Source organism: Bos mutus, chromosome 14 (genome assembly GCF_027580195.1).
Source record: "Bos mutus isolate GX-2022 chromosome 14, NWIPB_WYAK_1.1, whole genome shotgun sequence".
Taxonomy (NCBI): Eukaryota; Metazoa; Chordata; class Mammalia; order Artiodactyla; family Bovidae; genus Bos; species Bos mutus.
The window spans coordinates 51,128,146-51,144,651 of NC_091630.1; the positions used below are offsets into that span (position 1 = coordinate 51,128,146).

Here is a 16,506-nt window from a genome sequence, read left to right on the forward strand (position 1 = left end):
GTACCACGGAGCCACCTGGGAAGCCCTGACACCATGAATGAACTCAGACATGTTCAACATAACAAAACAAAGTGGGTCAGATAAGAAAAGAACTTTCAGAGGACCTTAGGGGTGAGAATGCTTTGCCAAGATACTGTCACAGCTAGTAAATGTTGTATGTATGGTTGTTCTCAACAGGGGATATCTGTCAACGAATGGAGACATGTTTGGTTGTCATAGTTTGGGGGGCTGCTAGTGGCTACAGGTCAAGGATGATGCCATGCATCCTGCATTGCTCCTACAACAGAAAGTTACCTGGTACCCCTCCCCAACAAAATTAACAAATAAGTAACAATAATAAATAAAAGGGACGTCCCTGGCAATCCAGTGGTTAAGACTCTGCACTTCCAAAGCAGGGGATGCAGGTTCAATCCCTAGTCAGGGAACTAAGATCTCACATGCTGGGCAGCATGGCCAGGAAAAAAAAAAATTACCTGGTCCATAATGTCAATACTGTTAAGGTTGAGAAAGTAACATTTATTGAGTGCTAACACCAGGCACTGTTTCAAGTGTTCACATCCAACACATAGCTTACTTCTCACAGCAACCCAAGAAGTCAAGGGTCATTATTCCTATTTTACAGATGAAGAAACTGAGGCTACCAGGTCCACATCCTCACAGACCTCTGGGTGGCAGCACTGGGATGTGAACACGGCTCTCACCAAGAGCCCAGTGGGCACACGCCGCCTCTCAATTTCCTACACTTCTGCTGCACACATCCCTTCTAAATCACCTTTGGAGGCAAAGCAATGGAGCACCAAGTGCCCATTAACCATGGAGTTACAGAAAGAGAGCTGCACACAGGAAAAGCAGCTTTCAACTCTGCCACCAGGAGGCGAAAGGGAGTGCTGCTGAGACCATCACCCTCAACATCTAATCAAAAGCCTGGAACAGAGCCGGCTGTGAGTGGTGGTGGTCCCATCACTAGGACAATCAAGAGTTAAATTATGAAATAAAGAAAATACCAAAATAGATCTTATCATAGGATTTTTTTTGAGCATTAATAAATTCAATTTTTTAAAATATTGGGCCTGTGAGACTTAGAAAATGAACTTACGGTTGCAGGGGGAAGGGATAGTTAGGGAGTTTGGGATGGTCATATACATATACATATACATTTAACATATACAGTTAAAATGCACAACCAACAAAGATCTACTGTATAGCACATGGAACTCTGCTCAATGTTATGTGCCAGCATGGATGGGAGGGGAATTTGGGGGAGAATGGATACCTGTATATGTATGGCTTAGTCCCTTCCCTGTCCACCTGAAACTATCACAACATCGTTAATCGGCTATACTCCCAATACCAAATGTTTTTGGTGTTAAAAAAATAAATAAAAACTTAAAAAAAATGTGGGCCTATGAAAAGCAGAAATATGAAAAAAGATGAAATTTCATGATAGAAATCTCCAAATTCAAGTTATATTAAAAATGTTAGATAAATATTGATTAAAATAGACAGATACTAATTAAGACTTATTCTCCCCCTTCATCGCCATGTTCACCTTTTTGTCCCCTGTATGCAATTATTGGCCTGGATTGTGTCCATCTTTGTTTCAGACAGCAAAAAAAAAAAAAACACAGTTCATAAGAAAGTCAGAAGATTCTTCTGCTTTTCCCTCTACAATAAAAGCAGAGCCCTTCTTAACTCATTTCTTCCACAATCACAGAGACTGTTCAGTATTGACTAATGGGGCCTACCCAAAATTACAAGGTAGGTGCATTCGTAACTATCAGCATCCACTCAACTCAACACGACAGAGAGGGGTCAGTGATTCATACCAAAGCACAACGGAATTTAATAATGATCCTGTTCCGAGCAGAAGGAGCAGGCCTGGAGGACCTACAGGTTTTCTTCATCAGCAGGAACACGAGTGGACACTGTGTGTTTGGAAACAAGGATCCAAAGGAGGGAACTGACAGAGACGGTGAAGGAAGAGAAAAGAGAAAATTCATGCAGACCCTGGGCATGGCTTGGGGACTGGTATGAGAATTGCTCTGGGGAAGGGGGATTTACCTAGAGAATTCAAGAAAAATAACTGGGGGATGAGGGCAGGAATTACTCCTGAGAAGGCTATAAGTCAAGTGGGTAGGTCTGCTTTTAAACTATATTAAAAGCAGCTTCCTAGGACATTCTTACCCCAAGCCAACTGGTTACTTCATTGAAAGTTTACATAAGAGTATATAATCTAAATCTGTTTACTTCCCCCTCACAGACTACCAGCTCCAAATATATTGGAAATGTTTCAACAGAAACAAAGCACCTCTTTGTCACATCTATAAACTAAGTTCATTGCAGAAGAACTGAAAAATCTAACAGGATCTGCCAATGAAAGATACATAGTAACCTCCCCAGCCTAACACATGATGAATCAGTTACAACTTTTCCTGTTTTCCTACTTTATTCTAATTCTCACCCCACCCTCCTCTTTGATTTCGCTCTCATTCTGTAATCACAAAACAGTCCTAGTTTTCCTTACTGCAACTCTTATTTGAGACACCTTTTATCCTGATTCTGGATAAAGAACAGTGATACAAGAATCAGAAATAAAGTTTGTGCACAATATCCAATGTGGGGACACAATATAGAATAGTCTGCACCCAGCAATTTGATAGGAGTGTTCCAGAATCTGGACAAAAGTTACATGAATTTGTTGGTTTTCTGAAAACTGGTTGCATTTTATTAGATACTTAAGGAAGGGACTGAGTGAGGAGGCAGAAGTGACTGCTGACAATCCTTTGTTCTCCACTATTAAAATCAAAACTGCTAGGAGAAAGAGGAAGGCCTTAACCTCATGCCAACTAACATGTCCCTTCACTGGTTCCAGAACTGACAGGGCAAGGATGTGAACTGCAGCAGCAATGCTCTGCTCTACCCTCATCAGCCTCCCAAAGCCACTATCTTGGGGTCCCCATCACCAGAACACCTGCCCTATTCTCAGCTTCCCACGCTTTTGCACTGTTGAGGGGAGCACATTCCCACCCAGAACACTTCCAGAGATGATTCTCTGAGGGAGTATGATCATTGGCAGGGAAATAGGTAGATGGGTGCCTATATGAGGCAAGAGAAAAGTGCAGGGGCAAGTGGCACGGAACCAGCAGTGGTAATAAAACACCGCAGGCCCTAGGAAGGCTACGATAAAGCTGCTTCTGACTGCGGAGGTTGGCAGAATTCAGATTAAGGAAGCATCAAAACTCCAAAAAAAAAAAAAAAACCACACAGAAAAACAAAAACCAACCAAAAAAACCCCCACAAAGACAACGATAACCATCTCATCGCAGAGTGTCCTGGGAGCACCTTCAGCTTTGTATCTCTTCTAATCTCATTTCAATCCATTCTTCCCACAGTAGCCAGAGCAATTTTTTAAAGTCACTGTAAATCTGATAATTTCACTCCTTTCCTTAAACTCTTTCTATTGCTTCCCCCTGCCCTTAGAATAAAATCCAAACTCTGAATTACTGTCAACAGCCTACAAGCACCCATGTGACCTAACCACTTCCTACCTCTCCAGCTGCCTTGCACCAGGGCTCTTAACCCTGCAATCACTAGACTCCAATCAGAACAGCCTCTCTCCAAGGCTCACACTCACTGAGCCTGTTCCCAACTCCGGTCTCTGGTCCCTGGCTGGGTCCCCTCTGCCTAGATGGAAGGCTTTCTCTTCAGCCCTTCACATTGAGGCCTTTGTTCAAAGGTCACTTTCTCCTACAAGCCTTCACAATCACCCTAACTAAAGTGCTCCTTCCCCAAATGAATTTTCTGTCATCATCCTGGGCTTTCCATTTTAGCATTTACATCTAAGATAGCATGTGACTTGTTTATTGAGACCCAACTATAGTGCAAATTTTGTGACTTCTTTACCACCATGCACTCAGTAAACCCCAATATACATTAGCTTGTTTATTCTTTCAACAAATGGGTGGAAAGAAACACTTGGGAATTCTAATTTGCTAAAGAAGGTAAGTAAGATCTTCAAAGCAGCCACTGCCTCATTATTCCTTCATCAGTCTCCAGAATCACCCATTTCTCCCCTTTCATTAGATCAATTCTATTACCATACATACTAATATACTACAGTATCTTAATAAAATTTTCCTTAAAACATATAGACTTACTTAATTTAATAGATAGTTACACAGTGCTTACCAAGTGCCACAGATATATAATTAGTCTATGCTACAACTTTCAAATATTTGCATGAATGATTCTATCTGATAACACCTTTAACTAAGGCGTTTTATAAACAAAGAAGACTCAGTGTAAACACAGATGATTATACGGTGTGATAAAGGATACTTTACTCCAAAGCAAATATTTGCTTTCAAGGTTCTTTTCTGACAGTAAAATTTCACTGGTTAGCACATTAGAAGAAATTTCCCAAAGACAAAATTTACAGTCAATTACAAATTTAAATTATAGTACACTTTAAATTTAAATTGTAGTATGTTTGCTTTAAATCCTGACCTCACATTAGCTGTTGTTAGTAAAGATGCAGATTTTTACCTTAAAGTTTTAACATTTCAAAAATTAGGTCTTAACCTAATCAAAAAAATGGGCAGCAGATCTAAACAGACATCTCTCCAAAGAAGACACACAGATGACTAATAAACACATGAAAAGATCCTCAATATCAATAATTATTAGAGAAATGCAAATCAAAGCTACAGTGAGGTATCACCTTACACTCGTCAGAATGGCCATCATCAAAAAATCGACAAAAAATAAACGCTGGAGAAGGTGTGAAGAAAAGGGAACCCTTCTACATTGTTAGTGGGAATGTAAATTGGTACATTATGGAGAACAGTATGGACGTTTCTTAAAAAACTAAATATAGGACTATATGATCCAGCAATCCCACTCCTGGGCATATATCCGGAGAAAACCATAATTCAAAAAGATAAATGCACTCCAATGTTCACTGCAACATTATTTACAATAGCTAAGACATGAAAGCAACCTAAATTCCAAGAGAGGAGTGAATAAAGATGTGGTACAAATACACAATGGAGTATTACTCAGCCATAAGGAAGAATGAAATAATGCCATTTGCAGCAATATGGACAGACCTAGAGACTGTCATACTGAGTGTAGTGAGACACAGAAAGACAAATATCATATGATATCACCTGTATGTAAATCTCTAAGAATGGTAGAAATGAATTTCTTTACAAAACAGAAAGAGTCACAGATGTAGAAAACAAACCTATAGAAGGGAAGGGGGATAAACTGGGAGATTGGGAATGACATATATACACTACTATATATAAAATAGATAACTAATAAGGACCTACTGTATAGCATAGGAACTCTACTCATTATTCTGTAAGGACCAATATGAGTAAAGAATCTAAAAAAGAGTAGATATATGTATATGTGAAACTGACTCACTTTGCTGTACACCTGAAACTAACAAAACACTGTAAATCAACTATAGTCCAAAAATAATTATTTTAAAAATCCACAAAAATTAGGACTTAACGTATGTGTATTTTTTTTCCCTACCAACTCTTTCCTGTCAATAGAAACTACAGATTCATCCCAGCAATGGTAAAATAAATTTAGAAGATATTTGTAAGAAAATAAATTAGGCTAATGAGTGCCCTAGAATGGAAAAACTCCAGCTGAGGTTTGGGAGGCAAAAGAGAAGGAAAGAAAATTAAACTGCAGAAATGTCTACACAACTTCCGTAAATAAGATTTAATCTATTAGGAAATAAAAAAATCACAAGTAAAATAAAAGCAATCACTCAGCTAGAATATGTGCAAGGGCATGTTTATAATGAAACGAAGCAAAATATATAAAACCAAATGCTGACAGAAGACTTAATAAAACCGGAAGCTTCAACAACAGACAAATTCAAGAATCTTGTATCTATCACCTTTCTCTGAAGAATTTAAAAGCTTCTGGCATTTATCCTCTGTATATATCCAGAAAATAAACAACAAAAGAAGCACAAACATTTTATGAAACAATGAAGGAAAAGAAGGTAAACTGCTCTCTGCAGGTCAGAAAGAACGTTCAGTCTTCCAGCTCAGAAAACAAAGGGAAACAGTATTATTCATGTCAAGAGATGCAAATACAAAATACAGTTTAGGAATAACTCTTCACAAGAAAATCCAAAGCTGCAGATGGCTCCATGACTCTATCTTGTTCTAATGGTTTTCTGAGTGAGTCTGCGTATTTTTTTTTAAACTTGGGCCTGGCAGCCTACATGGGTGTTGGGTCTATTGCTCTCCCTTCCAAAAATCCAGACCTCAGTAACTTGCATTAAAAATTTTTCTAGAACTGAGCTTCCTTTGCCTTCTTCCTGGAGTGTCCACCTTGTAGAAATGATCGCTGAGGCTCAATATTTCATGATTTAAAGACCTATTAAGGTGAACTTTATTTTATTTTAAAAAGAGCTAAGTGGGTACATAGCTTGCTTTCCTCAAAAAAGTAACTAGAATTTGTGTGTACATGCTTCCCGTCCTCCAGGACCTTGTATGTACCAAAAAAGAAAAGACAAATGCCCAGAGAACTACAATCAGAGTGTGGCAAGTTCTTTAAAAGTCATAAAAGTCTCTAGACTTCAGAGACAGGAAACACATTTTCCAACTAAACCTATATAGGTATCTGCAGTAGCAGTAACATGTGAGAGGTTTTTAAGGCTGGGCACTTAGAAACAGCAGCAAAAGTCCTCGGGACAAACAGGTAACAGTCATATAGTCCTATTTGTCAGAATTCCTGCCCACCCGGAGGAAAAGACCTACTTATTAATAAAAAAAGAAAGAGAAACTGTTGTGAGGCAACCCTGGAATTTTATAGGGAATCACCATCAAAGCCTTATTTTACTTTCACATTTACAAGTATAGGCTGGAAATCACTTTTCTTCTATGTGGGAGACACAGGCTTGAAAAGTGGATTTGAGATCTCATTACAGAGAACTCAGAGCCAGCCTTCTCACTCTGGATTTCACCCTGCAGGTGAGGATGTGAAGGCAAACGAGAAGGGAGCTAGTAGAGCTGAGTGTAGAGGGCGAAATGGAATCCAGGAGGACATGAAGACATGGGAACGTGGCAGCAATAGGAATGGCAGGACTGCGAAAAACTGACAAGAGAACTCAGTCAGTAGCTATTATCTGCACATGGAGTGCCAGGGAGAAGGAGGAATCAACACTGCCTCCAGGTTTCGCTTCCCTGGTGGCTCAGGCGGTAAAGAATCTGCCTGCAATGTGGAGACCCAGGTTTGACCCCTGGGTCAGGAAGATCCCCTGAAGAAGGAAATGGCAACCCACTCCAGTATTCTTGCCTGGAGAATTCCATGGACAGAGGAGCCTGGTGGACTACAGTCCAAGAGGTCACAAAGAGCTGGACACGACTGAGCGGCTAACACAACAGGACAAATAACTAGAAATGGGGGCGGGTGGATCATGGCAAAATGAATGGTGAACTGGCTTAAGTAATTACTAGTCCTAGCTGGAAATGCCGGCATGTGACCCTCCCTGGTGCCAGGCACTTCGGGAATAGCAGTGGACACAACTGGCAAGCACCCCTGTCCTCATGGAACTTACCGTCTCGTGGCAGACAACAGATAACAGACAAGTAGACAGGCAAATACATATTACAGGAAGAGTAGGGCTGAATGGGATTTTAAACAGGAGGGTCTGACTGATACAGCAACATCTGAACAAATACCTACAGGTGAGGGAGTGGACTCGACAAGGAGCCAGGGGACAGTCAGCAAGCAACAGACCAGTATCTCCAAATAATTTCACTTCAGGACGCTTTTGAAGTTAGTAGCTATTGCAACGTATCTCTTTCATGACTGGTACTCAAGTCTGATTTCCTTGCGCTAGCATTTGGTAACTATCTTACCCAACCAAGGAAACTTCACCAATAACACAATGATAATAAACTGCCTAGAAGGTCAATGTGTTTACACTAGCTGTTTACATTCCTTACATGAGAGAAAAGGGATGTATAAAATAACAAAACTAAAGCGCTGTTAGAACATGTTTGTACAAAGCTGAAGACAATCATCTTGTTCTCAAAGCAATCATTGATGTGGCAACTCTGAGACTTGTGATTTAAATCAAAGGTGCTAAAGAATGATTATGAATCATGCAATTAAGCCATGAAGCAGGATGATGCTGAGAAAAATCATTCACAGCACCATAAAACTGTCAAAAATAAAAATAGTACTATCATCAACACCAGAAGTAATATCATCCTTTGATTTTATAATCTGCTTCTCAGCAGAGCTGAATTCTAGTCTAAGCCCTGTCACTTGCTGGTTTTGGATCTTTGGGTATGATTCTCATCTATGATGGGCAGCCCATCTGATTTTTCAGATTCCTTTCAATACTGAGTTTCAACCTGGCAAGTTAGGATTCTTATGATGATGGTTAGTTTATGTACTCTGGTTTACTTCATTTTGCAATGATATTATAAATAAGTACCCACCCAAAGGAGTAGGACTTATAAGTTCTGTATAAAGTGAGATGAACTTCTTTTTGAGCACCAGAGTTTAGTGCTTAAAATGAGGCTAAGCTAAGTTGCTGCTAAGTCGCTTCAGTTGTGTCCGACTGTGTGTGACCCCATAGATGGCAGCCCACCAGGCTCCCCCGTCCCTGGGATTCTCCAGGCAAGAACACTGGAGTGGGTTGCCATTTCCTTCTCCAAGGCATGAAAGTGAAAAGTGAAGGTGAAGTCGCTCAGTTGTGTCCGACTGTTAGCGACCCCATGGACTGCAGCCTACCAGGCTCCTCCATCCACGGGATTTTCCAGGCAAGAGTACTGGAGTGGGGTGCCATTGCCTTCTCCTTAAAATAAGGCTACACTCACTGAAAAAGTGCTGCCTTTCTTCATGCCTCTTTGAGAACAACCCTCAAGATGCTGAGGTTTTGGTATCATTTGAAAGTGGTTTTGATTTGGAAGAAGGGAGAGGATCACATCTCTAGCACGACAGAATAGTAATGAGAACTTTTCCAGTGGGATTCAGTCTTTGAAAACTGTTCCAAAGCAACCTCCAAGCAATGGTTCTGCAGGAAGGTTTTTCTTTGAAGATGAATGCCCATCTGATTGCATAATAAAACGGCTCAAGTTACTGTGGACTATGCCTGCAATGCAGGAGACCCAGGTTCAATCCCTAGGTCGGGAAGATACCCTGGAGAAGAGAATGGCAACCTATTCCAGAATTCTTGCCTGGAGAATTCCATGGACAGACCATGGGGCCTCAAAAGAGTCAGACACGACTGAGCGACTAACATGAGCCAGACACTACTAAGTAGTAACTCACTTAATCCTCAGAAAAAAATCCTATAATGCTGGATCTATTATTATTCTCACTATACGCATGCAAAAACAAAGTCATAGAAAAGTTAAGCAAACTGCTGGGGTTTTCATAATTAATAAGTAGATTCAAACCCCAACATTCCAGCTTCAAAAGCCTGCCCGCTTAATATCCACAATCCACTGCCTGTGCAAGCCTCCGTGTCCTTGCTGAAATAACAGTCCCATTACCAGCCGCACTCTTCCTGCAAACTTTGTAACACGAAGTCAAAATAAAGGCTCCCGGTAAGCTCACTGCCGAGTTTCTCCTACAGTTTCTGAACCACGAGCTAGACATGTACATTACAAAGTATAAAGTCTCTGCAGTACCTGAGGTCTCTCGAGATTTGTGTGGTGGGTGGAGGGAAGAGTTTCGTGGCTCGGAGCTAGTGCGGTTAACCCGCGCTCCGAAGCTAGAACCCGACCCTGTCTCCCTCCTTTCCTCCCTTCCGGGGCTCACGCCACCCGGCCGCCCGCCCGCGCCCTGCACTCCTGCTCCGCGCGGAAGTGGTACCGGGACCCGTCCGGCCAAACCACACCTGCCTCTGGCGCGCCCGCCAAGGATGCCTCCACAGGGTCGGCGCGGCGCCGGGCCACCTGCCCACGCTTACCTTCGGAGACAGACGCCCAGCGCGTGGCGAGCGGGAAGCGCGGCCACAGCTGCGCCACACTCCACAGGCTTCCACACCGCGCCTCCCGCCCCCACCGGCTCCCTCCGCGTTCCCCGCCCCACCGTGGCAAGCCACGCCCCCACCTATCAACGGCGCCGTCTCGGTCGCCAGCCCCGCCCAACCCGCAGCGGGGCCGGGCTTTTGCTCACTCAGCTCCACCCTCTCAGCCTCCTGGGGCGGAGCTTCCGAGAGGAGCTGTAGGCGGGTAGCAGCCCCGGAGGGCCTGGGGTTGTCCGACCCCGAGGAAGGAAGGGCGGGACGCTAGCAGAGGGAAAGGGTGAAAGGAGAGAGACAGCCTTGAGGGGTAGGATGAGGAAAGAGGCTTGGGAAAGGGAAGAGAGGGCACTCTGCCCAGGTTCCAGCTAAGGTGTTGGACTGGGTGAGACAACGTAACGTAACAAGAGTTCACTTATTCAGGGCATTGGCTAATCTCATTCTCTTCGGACAGTCACACGAATTCTGGGTTCCAAGCGTGAAAAGTCATAGGGAACGGTTTCGAGGGGCAAAGAAAGGAAGCAATTCCTTTACCTATCTTCATCACACAGCCTCCTTGTTTTAAAAATTGTGGAAAAGACTCCCAGAAAGTATCCTCACTCCAGATTTGTTGCTGAGTCACTCGTCTCCAACTCTGAGACCAATGGACTGCAGCACGCCAGGCTTCCCTGTCCTTCATCATCTCCCTGAGTTTGCTCAAACTCACGTCCATTGAGTCGGTGATGCCATCCAACCATCATTCCAGATTTAAATTAATGTTAATCATTCCCTTTCCCTTCAAACAGCTCCCCTCAAACAACCTTTAAACAGAGCAGACCCGAGTTTGGCATTAATGCCCATTGTGTACTACTTCGAAGTTTGCCATGGTGTGTATGGATAAAGAGGAAAAAAAAATCAGATCTCTGGAAAGGAATTATTTTAATTATTGGTTGATTTAGGAAGGTGAAAAAACGATTTAGGGAATCAAGTCAATATCTAATTGAATTATGGTGGGGAAACACACAACTCACTTTGTCACAAACAGGAATGATATACACAAACCTTTGCTAGAAGATTTTCTGAAAATGGTGCCAAGAGGCCAGCCTAGCTGTGTGGCCTGAAGGGAAGTCACAATATCTGAAGTCCTCAATTTCCTTATCTGTAAAGTGAAGTGATTAGGCCTGGAAACCTCATGATCTCTTAAATACGCTTCCTCACTCCATTTTATCCTGCCAGGTTCAATGATAAGGGAGAAGGGCCATGGGAAAGGTGCTGTCCAGTTAGGAGACACACAGAGAAATTGGGAATTTTTAGGAAAAGCCTCAGAGATCTCTGGCATCATTTCACTGAAGCGCTCCTCTCTGACTTTTCTATTTGTTATAATAGTAACACTCTGGTCCTAGCTCAAAAGTTTAGACGCTTCTTCCTTCTCAATCCTCACAACTAGTCACTAGGTCCTTGATTTTCTCCATTTCAAGGTCTCTTCAATGACCCCTCTCATTTTCAATGTCATCTCTGTACAGAGTACAAATGCAAAGAACTCAGAATCTTGTATCTGACCCTCACTTACTCTTTCCACCTACAATCTCCAACTGCTCTCTGTGTATCTACACATTTGTCTGATAGACTGTCTTCTCACTGTATGGTACCCACAATAAACAGCCAACACTTCTGCCATGGCACACTTATAGCCACTATTCCCTGCTTAGAATACCTCTCCTCAGTCCTAGTTACCTGTCAGGACTACAATAGCTCAGCTCAGGAACCTCTCTATGTAATAAAATGGCTGCAATGCTTAAAATCTGTACTGCTCCACTTGGCACTCAGCAACAACTACTTGTTTTGTTTTCTCTGTTATTTATCATATTTATCTTCAAAACTAAACCATAAGCTATTTACTGAATATCCCCAAGCTCCAGCCAATCCAGAAAGAAAAAGCTATTTTCAATATCTCAAAAAGCCTAAAAGAAACTATATATTCATCTACAATTAGGCTATTCAGGTTACCTATCACAGAAAGATTCTCTGTATTTGTCTGAAATTATACAATGCTGAAGTTACACAATTACTTCAAGTTAAACCATGGACAGAGGAGCCTAGTGGTCTACAGTCCACAGTCTAAGAATTGAACACAACTTAGCAACTAAACAACAACAACCAAAGCTTTGATGGGCAGTTATATGTGACTGATCAAAGACACAGGAAAATAAATTATCATTAAATAAGATTTGTTTGTTTTGAAGACCAAATCTTTGAGATTCATGGAGCTACATAAAAATAAAAAGTAGCCTACCCATTGTTTGTCACCCCATGGCCAAACAAGTGATGTACCTATGTGTGTGTGCTAAGTTGCTTCAGTTGTGTCCAACTCTTTGTGACCCCATGGACTGCAGCCTACCAGGCTTCTCAGTCCATGGGATTTTCCAGGCAAGAATACTGGAGTGGGTTGCCATTTCCTTCTCCAGGGGATCTTCCCAACCCAGGGATAGAACCCAGGTCTCCTGCATTGTAGGCAGACGCTTTACAGTCTGAGCTACCAGGGAAGCCCCTATAGTGAGTCCTTAAAAATATATTCATCAGATGATGATTATTTTCAGTTTTTTGTAAGTTCTCTCTCTCCCTTGCTATAATTAAAATACTGGCCTTTTCTTTTTCATGCAAATAAAGCTGTAGGAGTTTCCCTTTCTAATTTCAAATAAACTTTCAAGAATAAGATAAACAAGAATCACACAGCACCTCTTGGTGTTGGACTAGAAAAGGTTTTAGTATTCCAGAAATAAACCCTCGATTCACAGTAAACTGCCTGTGTTAGGGGGCCCTAGGTACTATTAAGATCTTTAGAAAGTAAAATTTCCTTCACTGCAACCTTACCCAAACGAAACAAGTAGAAGCAGAACCAAGTTTGCAGAACCATACCAAGTAAAAGAGTGAAAACTGATTTGCAATCTATCAATGGCTCCTTGTGTTTTGAAAATGTCACTGGCATGTTTAAGGGAGGCCGCAGAGCTCTGAAGTCTGGCCTAAACAATCTATAAATCACCAGTTACAGCAAACCTTTCTAATATTCTAGAGATTTAAGAAGTATTAAACAGGCAGACTAAACAACAGTCACACTTCATTTTACAGAGTGGTTGTACCAGAGGCTATTTATTATAGACTCTTGGAACTTTTCCTCTCCTCAGAGTGTGACTCTTAAGAGCAGAGCCTTGGGACTTACCTCGTGATCCCGCCTGCCAAGGCAGGGCACACGGTTCGATCCCTGATCCAGGAAGATCCCACATGCTGCCGAGAGGCAAAGTCCATGTGCCACAACTATTGAGCCCGTGCTCTGGAGCTCAGGGAACTGCAACTACTGAGCCTGCACATCTAGAGCCTGTGCTCCACAACAAGAGAAGCCACAGCAATGAGGAGCCAGCACAGCACAACAGTGTAGCCCCCCGTTAACCACAACTAGAGAAAACCGTGCAAAGCAACAAAGACCCAAGTGCAGCCAAAAAAAAAAAAAAAAAAAGCAGAGCCTTGGGGAAACCATTGAATCCAGAGAATAAGATGGAGTAACAAGGGCCATATTTGCCCTCCCATGTAAACCAACAACAAGGAAACAGACAACATATATAAAACAGCAGTTCTTAAGATATTGCATGTTAGGCAGTGAAGGAGAGTGATCCCTCAGGGATGGGAAGTGAACAGAGTTTACCTCAGTTTATAACCTTCAGAGAAATTACAGGTGATGGAAAGGAAAGGGGAATCACAGGTGAGTCCAGCAGATTCCCTGAGCTGAGGAGATGGACCTGTGAGTTCAGGGAGAACAAGATGGCTGGAATTCACAGGACAAAGTCGGGAGATTGACAAACAACAGAGAATCCCAGAGGTCTGCAAAGGGTCCTCCTTGAGAATTCAGCAGAGCTGGTCAGTGCATGCACGGAAGGAAACTTACTCAGGGTTGAGGAAAGAACAAGCCACTGAGGCATCAGAAGGAACAATACTGAGCACTCACAGAGGGCCAGGAATAGTGGCTGTTCACACCAGGCCAACTAGAAAACCTCCCAATTCAATTCAATCAGGAGAGTATTCAGAAAGGTCTTGCTTTGGTACTGGAGAGTAACTCTGTGTGTGTGTGTGTGTGTGCACACACACACCCACTCAGTCATGTCCAACTCTTTGAGACCCATGGATTGTAGCCCGCCTGGCTCCTCTGTCCATGGAATCCTCCAGGCAAGAACAGTGGTACCGGTTCCCATTTCCTCCTCTTGGGGATCTTCCCAATCCAGGGATTGAACCCCCATCTCTTGCATTGGCAGGTGGGTTCTTTACCACTGTGCCACCTGGGAAGCCTATCTGAATCATTACCTCTTTCTCAACTGCAGTTCCAAATTTCTAACTACCTGCTAAATATCTCCCCTCATAAATGAATCAATTAATGGTTTTCCCTTCAATCATTTTTTATTCATAGTACCTCCTCATACCCAGTCACACTAATTCAAAACCTTGGATTCTTCTTGGACTTCTCCCTAAATCTTCCCTCCCTTTCCCATTTAAGTTCTCAGAGTCTTTGATAATTTTGTTGTTTTGCAAAAATGAAAAAACTGATCCTCAAATTCACGTAGAATTGCAGAGGGGCCATATAGCCAAAGCAATACTGAACAAGGTCTCACACTTACTGATTTCAAATTTTGTCACAAAGCTATAATGATCAAAACAGCATGATCTCAGCATAAAGACAGCTCTACAGACCACTGGAATAGAATGGAGTTAATAAATAAACCTGTACATCCATGGCCCACTAATTTTCATCAAGAGTGCCAAGATGATTCAATGGGAAAAGGATAGTCTCTTCATATGATGCTTGGCCAACTGGCTATTCACATGTAAAAGAATCAAACTGGACTCCTCCCTCACATGACATGCAAAAATTAACTGAAGATGGATCAGTGACTTAAAAGACTAAAAACTATTAAAACTCTTAGATGGAAACACAGGGGTGAATTTTCACAACATTGGATTTGACAATGGATTTGACAATGGATTCTTAGATATGGCACCATAAACATGACCAATAAAAAAAAAAATAGGTAAATTAGACTTCAATTCTTAGATATGATGCCAAAAAGAGTTAAAACTTTTTGTGAATCAAAGGTCATTATCAGGAAATTAAAATGACAATCTATAGAGTGAGAAAATACAACTGCAAATCATATATCTGATAAGAGTCTAGTATCCAGGATAAAGAAGTTGTACAGCTCAACAAAAAGATAAATAACACAATTAAAAAGTCAGCAAACGGCCTGAACAGACATTTCTCCTAAGAAGATATACAAATGGCCAAAAGGGACATAAAAAGATATTCAACATCACAGTTCAGTTCAGTTGCTCAGTCGTGTCCGACTCTTTGCGACTCCATGAATCGCAGCACACTAGGCCTCCCTGTCCATCACCATCTCCCAGAGTTTACCCAAACTCATGTCCATCGAGTCGGTGATGCCATCCAGCCATCTCATCCTCTGTCATCCCCTTCTCCTCCTGCCCCCAATCCCTCCCTGCATCAGGGTCTTTTCCAATGAGTCAACTTTCGCATGAGGTGGCCAAAGCATTGGAGTTTCAGCTTCAACATCAGTCCTTCCAATCAACACCCAGGACTGATTTCCTTTAGGATGGACTGGTTGGATCTCACTGCAGTCCAAGGGACTCTCAAGAGTCTTCTCCAACACCACAGTTCAAAAGCATCAATTCTTAGGCGCTCAGCCTTCTTCACAGTCCAACTCTCACATCCATACATGACCACAGGAAAAACCATAGTCTTGACGAGACGGACCTTTGTTGGCAAAGTAATGTCTCTGCTTTTGAATATGCTATCTAGGTTGGTCATAACTTTCCTTCCAAGGAGTGAGTATCTTTTAATTTCATGGCTGCAATCACCATCTGCAGTGATTTTGGAGCCCAATCACTATTCATTAGAAAAATTCAAATCAGAACTACAAAGAGATACTACTTCACGTGCATTAAGGTAAAAATAAAAAACAATAACCAATAATCAACTTAGTAGAAACTGTTAGTGAGGATGTGGATAAACTGGAGCCCTCATACATTGTTGGTAGGAAAGTAAAATGGTACAGCTGCTGGGGAAAACAATTTGGCAGTTCTTAAAAAAGTTAAATATAGAATTACCATGTGACCCAGCAGTTTCACACCTAGATATATATCCCAAAGAACTGAAAACAGTTACCCAAATATTTATACATGTATGTTAATAGCATTATTCACAACAACCAAAAGATGGAAACAACCAAATGTCCATCCACATAGACAAACTGTGGTACATATACTCAATGGAATACTGCTGCTGCCGCTGCTAAGTCGCTTCAGTCGTGTCCGACTCTGTGCGACCCCATGGACTGCAGCCTACCAGGCTTCTCCGTCCATGGGATTCTCCAGGCAAGAACACTGGAGTACTAGTCAGTCATAAAAAGGAATGAAGCACCAATGCATGCTATAAGGTGGGTGAATGCAAAAAC

At 42.1% G+C, this 16,506-nt stretch overlaps 1 protein-coding gene across 5 annotated transcripts in view; it reads right to left on the reverse strand.

Moving 5' to 3' along the window:
* SGK3 (serum/glucocorticoid regulated kinase family member 3) overlaps positions 1–16,506 on the reverse strand; it is a 112,350-nt gene that overhangs the window by 52,526 nt on the left and 43,318 nt on the right. The window contains exon 1 of one of the 5 annotated variants that reach the window (XM_005892936.2): positions 9,962–10,078. The exons of the other annotated variants lie outside the window; for them this stretch is intronic. The gene's annotated coding sequence lies outside the window, so the exon portion shown is untranslated. Of the gene's footprint in view, positions 1–9,961; positions 10,079–16,506 lie in introns of those variants that run through there. 5 annotated transcript variants of the gene reach the window in all.